The following is a 9,237-nucleotide window of genomic DNA, read 5'->3' as shown; positions in this document are numbered from 1 at the left end:
CTCAACAAAAAAATAAACTCTAGACAGTACAAAGTAGGTCACACATACACAGAATGCTTCAAAATTTTGCATTTAAAAAGAGCCTTTTAGGACCCAACAATTTGAAGTCAAAATACCTGGCAGGATGTGTCCCAGATAGACATAGGTACGAGGACACGGGATACGGGTTAGACTAGCAAAAGTTCCAAAAATTGTTCAAAAATTGGACACAACGACATGGATTTTATTGAAACTTTTAATCAATAAAATGATTTTTTATATTTTAATATTAAATTATGGTTGTATGAACCCGTGTATGAATTACTAGCATTGCTGAGTGGTTTGCAAAGGATGCTACTCTTCAATCAATCTTTTTTTTTTTTTGGCTTTTTTGATTATCAAGGAAAATTGATGCCTGATTTGCAAGAAAACTAAGCTACCATCTACCAACTAGGAACTATTCTATCTTAATATATGATCTAATGAAAAACAAAAGAAATTAAACGAAAATAATCACTAAATTCATTCATCCACCTCTGAAAATAAAAACGTTTACAATAAGTATTTATATAGAAAAGCCCAAAACCTAACAAAAATCAATCCAATGTCCAATATTAACTTTAAATCTAATAAAAATCTTAGAAGAAAAAAATAAATTCATGCGAATGGTGCACCTCGTCAGCCTGCATCATTTTCCTCGGGTTGGAAAAGATTCAGTCTTGAGTCGATCACGTGCGCTTCTTTCAATTTTGTTCAACTTTAAAAAAGTAATGAATGAAAACAACTCTTTGAATTTGCAGATCTGCTGCATGTAAATCAGGTGGGACTGATGGTAAGATCCACTTCGCACATGTTCCCAATAAGAAAAGCATGTGAACCCTATTGTTTATTAATGGGTATAGAAAGATCTGAAATGGATCCACACATGATATTTGAGCCAAGCAAGGAAAGTCCACTTGAAAATGCTTTGGAATCCAATCAGGTTTAAGTGGATTCAGATATTTCATAGCTGGGTTCAAGTTTTTAATGGATTTTAGAGTAGGACCTGGTTCAAATGGAAAGGTTAGGCTTTGAACATGGGTTAGTTTCATAAATAGTTGGAGTCGAATAAGTCCAAAAGGATTTAAGAAGTTATTATGGTTCAATGGGGTCCAGGTGAAAAATGGTACAAAAGAAGGTTGTAGAGGTCATAGACTCATAATCGAGTGGGAACCGATCCCGAATGACATAACCGATTCCTTGAGCCGATACAGGTGTCAAATGGGTGAGATAAGAGAGACCGAACCGATTTCGCCAGAACCACCGGGCGTGCCTCTCAGGCCGTCTTCCTTGCTCTCTCTCACTCTCCTCATGAGCTATTGTCTGACCACCCAAGGGCCGCCCACCGGCCGGGAAGAGTCTGTCTACCTCCTGTTAGCGGCACCCTAGGCCGGCGGCCGCCTTACTGAAGAGAGAATCAGATCACTTAATGGGCCTACCTCCTGCGAGGAAAACACTCTTTAACCAATGTTACAAATTTTAATCTTATTATATTCTAAGAAATCTAATTTTTCTCAAAAAAACTTAAAAAATAAATATATCACCATAATTGCCAAGCTGGGTTTAGGCGGACCCCTACCAGAACAACAGCCGCCCCATATTTCCTTGATTTTTTCTTTTATAGGTAGAACTCCTAGACATTTTTTTGACAGAATCATTTCTAAGCTTGTCCTTTCTTATATGAAAATATAAATATAAATATAAATTATACAAAAATATTAAACAAATTTTTATATCACAAAAAAAGAGAGTAATAGTTTCAAATAAAGAATATTCTAAAGATAACACTTTTTTGGTTACTACAATGGCCTTTGAAAATATCACAATAAAGCCGCAATATACTCAAAATATCAGCAATATAACATAGTTTTCAACTTCAAGAAATCTAAAATCAGAGGATATAAGGTCCAATTTTCTTGGGCAGAACAGCAAGGCAACGAAAAAACAAAAAATAAGGCCCCCCCCCCCCCCCCACCACACACACACACACACTCCCCTAAAGGCGTGTCCTTTCCCCCACAAGTTTGGGGTGTCAACGGGTCGGTTTTACCTGGATCCGGACACGACCCCGACCCCGACCCCGACCAAACCCTATAAGGTCCGGGTATGGTGACAAATAAGAAGACCCAATTAAAACCCGGGTCCAGACCTGAAGGTCCGATTAATACATGGACCCAGGTATAGTTTGTGAAATTTTATACTAGACCAAGGCCTGACCCGAGTTCTGTTTAAGCCCCATAATTTTCAATGTAAAAATAATAAAAAATATTATTTTATCGGGTATAGTTTGTGTCTGGTTCATGTAGTTATTATTGGGTCCAGGTATGGTTTCTTTTATGGTAGACCTGATTAGACCCGTCTCCGAACCTGGTACCATACCCAAAAATCTGATCAAGTCTGGTTCCACCTGGATCTCAACCCGTTGACACCCCTAATTGCATGTAATAAGATGTTGCAAGTTCAAAGTCACAGTTACCAGTTACCATCTTGGGCTCCACTTATTTGGTAGGATCAGTTAGTGCACATCACCATGTGTTGGGACGTTGCACAAGGTCTCCACTCCCGCCCTGTCTCAAAATTTTGCCCTTCATTCTTGTCTCAAAATCCACATCTTCATCCTCATCTCTGTTCTCATTTTCATTTCTGTCTCAAAATAACTTTATTCTTATTTTAAGAGGATTAAGAAAAAAATAAGGAGAGAAAGGGTTTAAGGTCAGGAATATATGTATATATATAAAAATAATTTATAATATATAAGGATATATTAATAATTTCATTAACATGAATCGAAGATGAAGACGGGGGCGGAGCGGAGGCAAGAGTAAGTTAATTCCCGCCTTCATCCTCATACGGGTTTTGATTTTCACCTTTATTCCCGTTTTATATCTTTCATCCCCGGTCCAAATGGAGCAGGTTCAGACGAATCCCTGTTTTTCTCCCGTCCGCTGCCATCCCTACTATAAACAGTACCAAAGGCATAGTGGACCGCAAGGTTTTACTTGTGGAGGCTTGCACTAGGGCCTGCTGGGTTCACACTCATCTTATTCCCATTCAATAAGAATATAATTTTCTTGTTATTTAATAAAAAAAATAAACTTCAACCAAATGAGGGGAATTATGGTTGATATGTCAAGAACATTAGTTAGCAATACAGGGAACGTCAAGGAATGCACGAACGATTGAAAGGTTTTTACATTATGAAAGAAGTGGTAAAAAGATGGGTTAAAATTTTGATAAATAGTCTAGATGGGTTTAATTCGGTTTTAATTATATAAAATCAGATGAAAAAATGATAAATGTTTTCCTTCATAATCAAGTTAGGGTATAACAAATATGGCATTTGAGTTCAACACCTAATGTAATCGTGCACACAAAAAAAATGTATGAGTCTTGCTGCAAATTTATTTTTCCAAATATAATTTTTTTGTATTCTAATTTCTAAATGCTTCACTCAGATGGACCTTTTTTATCTGTTTTTGAAAAAAATAAAGTTTTATTTATTTATTTTTTAAATTTCAATGTTCTGGCACAAACTGGAGTTTTGATAACTATGGCCAAGAACCCAGACCGAGCCTAGTGTATGCTTGGTCCCCCTAAGAAATAGGGGGCTATTGTATTTCCAAGTATGGAGGCAACAAACAAAGAGCCATGATGGAAAAGTGGGCCGGGTATCTGTCGGACCCAAATCATGTTTTCTTAAAATGTTTCTCCAAAGCATGATTTGGAAACATGTTCAAATTGATATTAAAGTTAGTTCACCAATCCTCAATTGCATAGCATAGTTAGCAAAACTTTATTTAAATAGGTATTCCTCAAATAGAATTTTCAAAAACCCTAATAATAAAAAATAAAGTTCCTTTTTTTTAGAGAGCAATAAAAAGAAAAAACAAAAGATTCCCACAGTCCCTGTTCCTTGGTTTTTAAACAAAAAAATTCATATATATATATATATATATATATATATATATATATATATATATATATAGAGAGAGAGAGAGAGAGAGAAGACTGAAAATACGATGACTAATGTGTGAACTGCTATTTTCATAGATTTTTTGTTCTTTTCTCGTAAATCTAACCATAAGGATGTGATGCTTGGATTTATAAGAACCCACTCTTGAATCATCCAATTTTGATGCATAAAAGTATTTTTTTGAGGTTTTAAAATCAACGGCTCATAATCTTTACAAATATTCAAGCATTCAAAAATCACGTTTTTCATGGAAAATACATGACCAATGGTTGATTCTTAGCAAATTCACTATGCCTAGTACATCCACATGGTTGGAATTGCAAAAAAGTATTGAAAATGCTCATATTTCTAGTTTTCATCTTTGAGTTCTCATATTTGAGTTTCTCTCTCTCTCTTCTGAGCTTCAGCCCAATCAACCTCCATCGCCACCTTCTGAACCAGAGTGACGATCGTCGATCAACTGTATTTGTATCTTACTTTCTTTTTTGGGCTTCTTGGCTTGCATTTTTCGACAGGTTCAATGTTGGCTGAACATGTGGCTAGAGTTCGTCTCTTTTTCTCTCTCTCTCTCTCTCTCTCTCTCTCTATATATATATATATATATATATATATATATATATATATATATATATATATATATATATATATATAAGAACTGAAAATATGCCAACTAATTGTGAACCACTATTTTCATAGATTTTTTGTCTTTTTCTCTTGAATCTAACCTTATTGATATGATCTACATGCATGGATTTATAAGAACCCACTTTTGACTCATCCGAATTTGATGCATAAAAGTAATTTTTTTAACGTTTTAAAATTAATGGCTCATAATCTTCTTAAATGTTCAAACATAACAAAAAATACATTTTTTCCATCAAAATACATGATCCAATGGTTGATTCCTAAAAAATTCACCATTCCAAGCACATCCACATGGTTGGATTTGAAAAAAAAGTGTTGAAAATGCCCATATTTCTAGTTCTCATATTCTATTACTATATATATATATGCTCATATTTTTGCTTTCTTTTTTAAAATTAAAACTGAGAAAATAAAACCAAAACTAAATTAAATCAACCATACACATTTCCTTGGTCACTATTTAATGAATCTTTAAGCCTTAAGGATCCAGACCCAACCATCTCCTTTTCGGGTCGGGCCAACCCTAACCGGCCCGTGTTCAAAACTACAAAAAAAGAGGTTAACGGACTCGTTGTCTATGGAAAGTTAGTCAAATTACAGCAAATAAAGACCAATAAAAAACACCAAAAAACAAGTAATATGATAAAGAAACAACAAAGCAACCTTTTTCCGGAACACAACCGGAGCAATACAAAAGAAACCGTTGCGACGGTCTCTTCGAAAAAAACAAACGAACCTAAAACATCTCTCTCTCTCTCTCTCTCTCTCTCTCTCCATGGCTCGCCTTCGACGCCGTCCGGCCACCACCACCACCGTCCTCCTCCTTCTCCACCTCTTCTTGTCCGCCGCCTGGGCTGCGACCTTCCCCGACGACGCCAAGGCGATGCACGACCTGGCGGAGGCCATTGGGGGAGAGTCGCTGGGGTGGAAGGGCCCGGACCCCTGCAGTTGGCCTCACGTCGGTTGCGACGGCAACCGCGTCACTTCTATCCAGCTCGCGAATGCCGGCATCTCCGGCACCATCCCTTCCTCCATCTCCAAGCTGACCAAGCTCACAATCCTCGCCGTCCAGGGAAACCACCTCGCCGGCCCCATCCCCGTCCTCTCCGGCCTCTCCTACCTGCAGACCCTCTTCCTCGACAACAACAACTTCTCCTCCCTCCCCTCAGGCGCCTTCTTCGGCCTCACTGCCCTCCATATGGTGCGCCTCGACTTCAACCCACTCGGCCCCTGGTCCATCCCCCCCGACCTTGCTATGTCCACCAACCTCCAGTCGTTCGCGGCCCGCAAGGCTAACGCCATCGGCACCGTCCCGGATTTCTTCGGCTTGATGCCGAACCTCCAGGAGCTCAAGCTCTCCTACAACAACCTCACTGGCGGGCTGCCCACTTCGTTCGCGAAATCGGGCATACAGGTTCTCTGGCTGAACAACCAGCAGGGGGATAAGCTCGCCGGCTCGATCGAAGTCCTCGGCCAGATGACGGAGCTCACTCAGGTCTGGCTTCATTCGAATGCGTTCTCAGGTCCCATCCCGGACCTCTCTAAATGCACCTCCCTTTTCGACCTCCAGCTCAGGGACAATGCCCTCACGGGCGTCGTCCCCGCCTCCCTCACCTCCCCGAGCTCTCTGCAAAACATCTCTGTGGCCAACAACCAGCTCCAGGGCCCGTTTCCAAGCTTCCCCAAATCGGTCACCCAGCTCGATATAGAGACCACCAACAGCTTCTGCCTCGAGAAACCAGGACCCTGCGACCCACGGATCGATATCCTCCTCGCCATTGCCGCGGATGTGAATTATCCGGCCGCCTTCGCCGCTTCTTGGAAGGGGAACGACCCCTGCGGTGGCTGGCCGTTCGTCACATGCGATTCGGAGGGAGCCATCACCGTGCTCAACTTCGCGAACCAGCACTTGGCGGGCACCATTTCGCCGGCGATCGCTAAGCTGACCGGCCTGAAGACGCTGCTCCTCAACAACAACAACTTGACGGGAACGATTTCCGCCAGCCTCACCACGCTGCCGAATTTGCAGACGATCGACGTCTCGAACAACAACCTCACCGGAGACGTGCCCAATTTCTCCGGCAGCGTTACGCTCAAGTTATCCGGCAATGTGCTTCTGGGTAGCGGTAATTCCTCCGGTGGCAATGGAAATGGGGCTGATGGCGGTTCATCCTCTTCGATCGGCACTCGTATTGGAGTAGGAATAGGCGTCGCAATGGCGCTTCTCATAATCGCCAGACTGGCGTATTTTTACCGGCACAAGCCGAAGGGCGCAAAATTTGCCAAAATGCATAGCCCCTCTCCTCCTCCTGCAAATGGAATAGATCACGTTAAGCTTAACATTGTTAATGGAAATGGGTACGTGACGAGCGAGCAACACAGCGTGTCTAGCAGCGGACCAGGCAGTTTGGTAGATCCAGGCACCATGGTTATATCCATCCAAGTGCTTCAGCAAGTAACCAACAATTTCTGCGAATCCAACGTGATCGGCCGGGGCGGTTTCGGGGTCGTTTACAGCGGAGAGCTTCACGACGGAACCAAGATCGCGGTGAAGAGGATGGAAGGATCGGCGATGGGGAACAAGGGGATGAGCGAGTTCCTCGCAGAGATCGGCGTCCTGACCAAGGTTCGGCACCGGCATTTGGTGGCGTTGCTCGGGTACTGCATCGAGGGGAATGAAAGGCTTCTGGTTTATGAGTACATGCCGCAGGGTACGTTGGGGCAGCGCCTGTTTGAGGGGCCGGAGAACGGGTTCTCTTTCCTCAATTGGAAGGAAAGGGTGACGATTGCGCTGGATGTTGCCAGAGGAGTTGAGTACCTGCATAGTTTGGCTCATAAGAGTTTCATTCACAGAGATTTGAAGCCCTCCAATATACTGCTAAGCGACAATATGAGAGCTAAAGTCTCAGACTTTGGCCTTGTCAAGCTCGCCCCTGAAGGGAAGTACTCGGTGGAGACGCGATTGGCCGGGACGTTTGGATATCTTGCACCGGAGTATGCGAGTAAGTGGATTGTTTTTTTTTTCATTGATTTTTTTCTGTTTCTGCGTTTTTGCTTGGATGCATTGTTAAATTTGTTTGGATTTTTATGTTTTGCCTTATTGTAGTTTGCGAATGTAGTACTAATGTTGAATCACTTTAGCAATCTATGCTTATTTATTAGATAATGCATTTTTAGAATCCAATTTGACATAGTTGCAGATATTACTAAAAACAGCTGTCAGAGTTAATGGTATCTACAATTTCATTTCCAGATTACAGTCAAGGATTTTTTTTCACTTATAGAAAGGATGGCTAGCAAGGTGATGACGCTTAGACTGATAACTGGAAAAAAATGTTAGATTCTTTATATCATCGAGTGTCATGTCTGTTATCCTGACGATTAACTGAAAGTAGACAAACTATTGATCATCATAGTTTTTTCAATCCAAGAATTCATTGCACATTTGCAAAATCCTAAGACTTAAGTACTACTTATTGAGGGAAATTTCAGTGAGTGATTTTCCTTTTATGTTTATGTTTCTGTTCCTGTACAAATAGGGCCTTGAAAGCATCCAAGTGTTTGCTGTTAGGAATCCCAGTCCCCAGTCTTGGTAAGATCTTTTATAATAGATCTGTAATTTTTTCTACTTAGAGAATAATTAGGGATTTCCTTTAGTAATATGAAATGTTGAGGCTACAATTTTCTTGCATTTGAGAGGCAGAAATTACTTGCCTTTCTTGTACACTGTCTGTTTTAAATATTCATCACACTAAGTTTTCTTGCTTTTCAGCTCTGATATCCGATCCTTGCTACTTTTGTTTGTGTAACACCAAGAAGTATTGTAATTTTAGAATCAGTTCAAGGCCATTAACTTGTCCTATGAGAAACATTTAATTTGTAGTTTTCCTCCTTCCTATTTGTTCTTTCGTTATCTATTTGAATATTACTTCAATCTTAATGTCACCTTATTGCATCTTGTGATAGAGCATTAGTTGAGTTTTAAATAACAAAAACTCATAATCAGTTCTTTTCGTCGTGTTAAGTTTTTGACATTTCTGTTAAAGCTTCCTCTTCTGCTATTTTCTGCAGCTACCGGAAGGGTGACAACCAAGGTTGATGTTTATGCATTCGGAGTGGTCCTCATGGAAATGATTACAGGTCGGAAAGCCCTGGATGAATCACAGCCAGAAGAAAGTTGCCATTTAGTCACATGGTTCCGCAGAATTCTGATCAGCAACAAGGGCGACATAAGCAAGTCCATCGATCCAACCATCAATGTGGACGATGACGAAACATTCAAAAGCATCTGTACAGTGGCTGAGCTAGCTGGCCACTGCACAGCAAGGGACAGCAGCCAGAGGCCAGACATGAGCCATGCAGTCAATGTCCTTGCCCCACTGGTGGAACAATGGAAGCCCTGCAGCAGGGATGAGGAAAGCTCTGAATGTGTCAACTATGATATACCACTCTCTGTTGCCCTGCAGAGATGGCAAACCAATGAAGGCACCTCCATGATGACAGAGACATTTTACAGAGACAGCACCACAACCATCGACAATACTCAGTCTGGTATACCAGTCAGTACGGCTTGTTTCCCGGACGCTGCCAATCGCAGATGA

General features: G+C 41.1%; 1 pseudogene; it reads left to right on the top strand.

Moving 5' to 3' along the window:
• The first annotated feature begins 5,411 nt into the window (after window positions 1–5,411).
• LOC149833294 (receptor protein kinase TMK1 pseudogene) lies at window positions 5,412–9,237 on the top strand (annotated as a pseudogene).

The sequence above is a fragment of the Nuphar pumila genome, chromosome 7 (assembly GCF_984573655.1).
Source record: "Nuphar pumila chromosome 7, dmNupPumi1.hap1.1, whole genome shotgun sequence".
Classification (NCBI taxonomy): domain Eukaryota; kingdom Viridiplantae; phylum Streptophyta; class Magnoliopsida; order Nymphaeales; family Nymphaeaceae; genus Nuphar; species Nuphar pumila.
The sequence above is the reverse complement of the archived record's forward strand: the minus strand, read 5'-3'. Positions and strand labels throughout refer to the sequence as shown.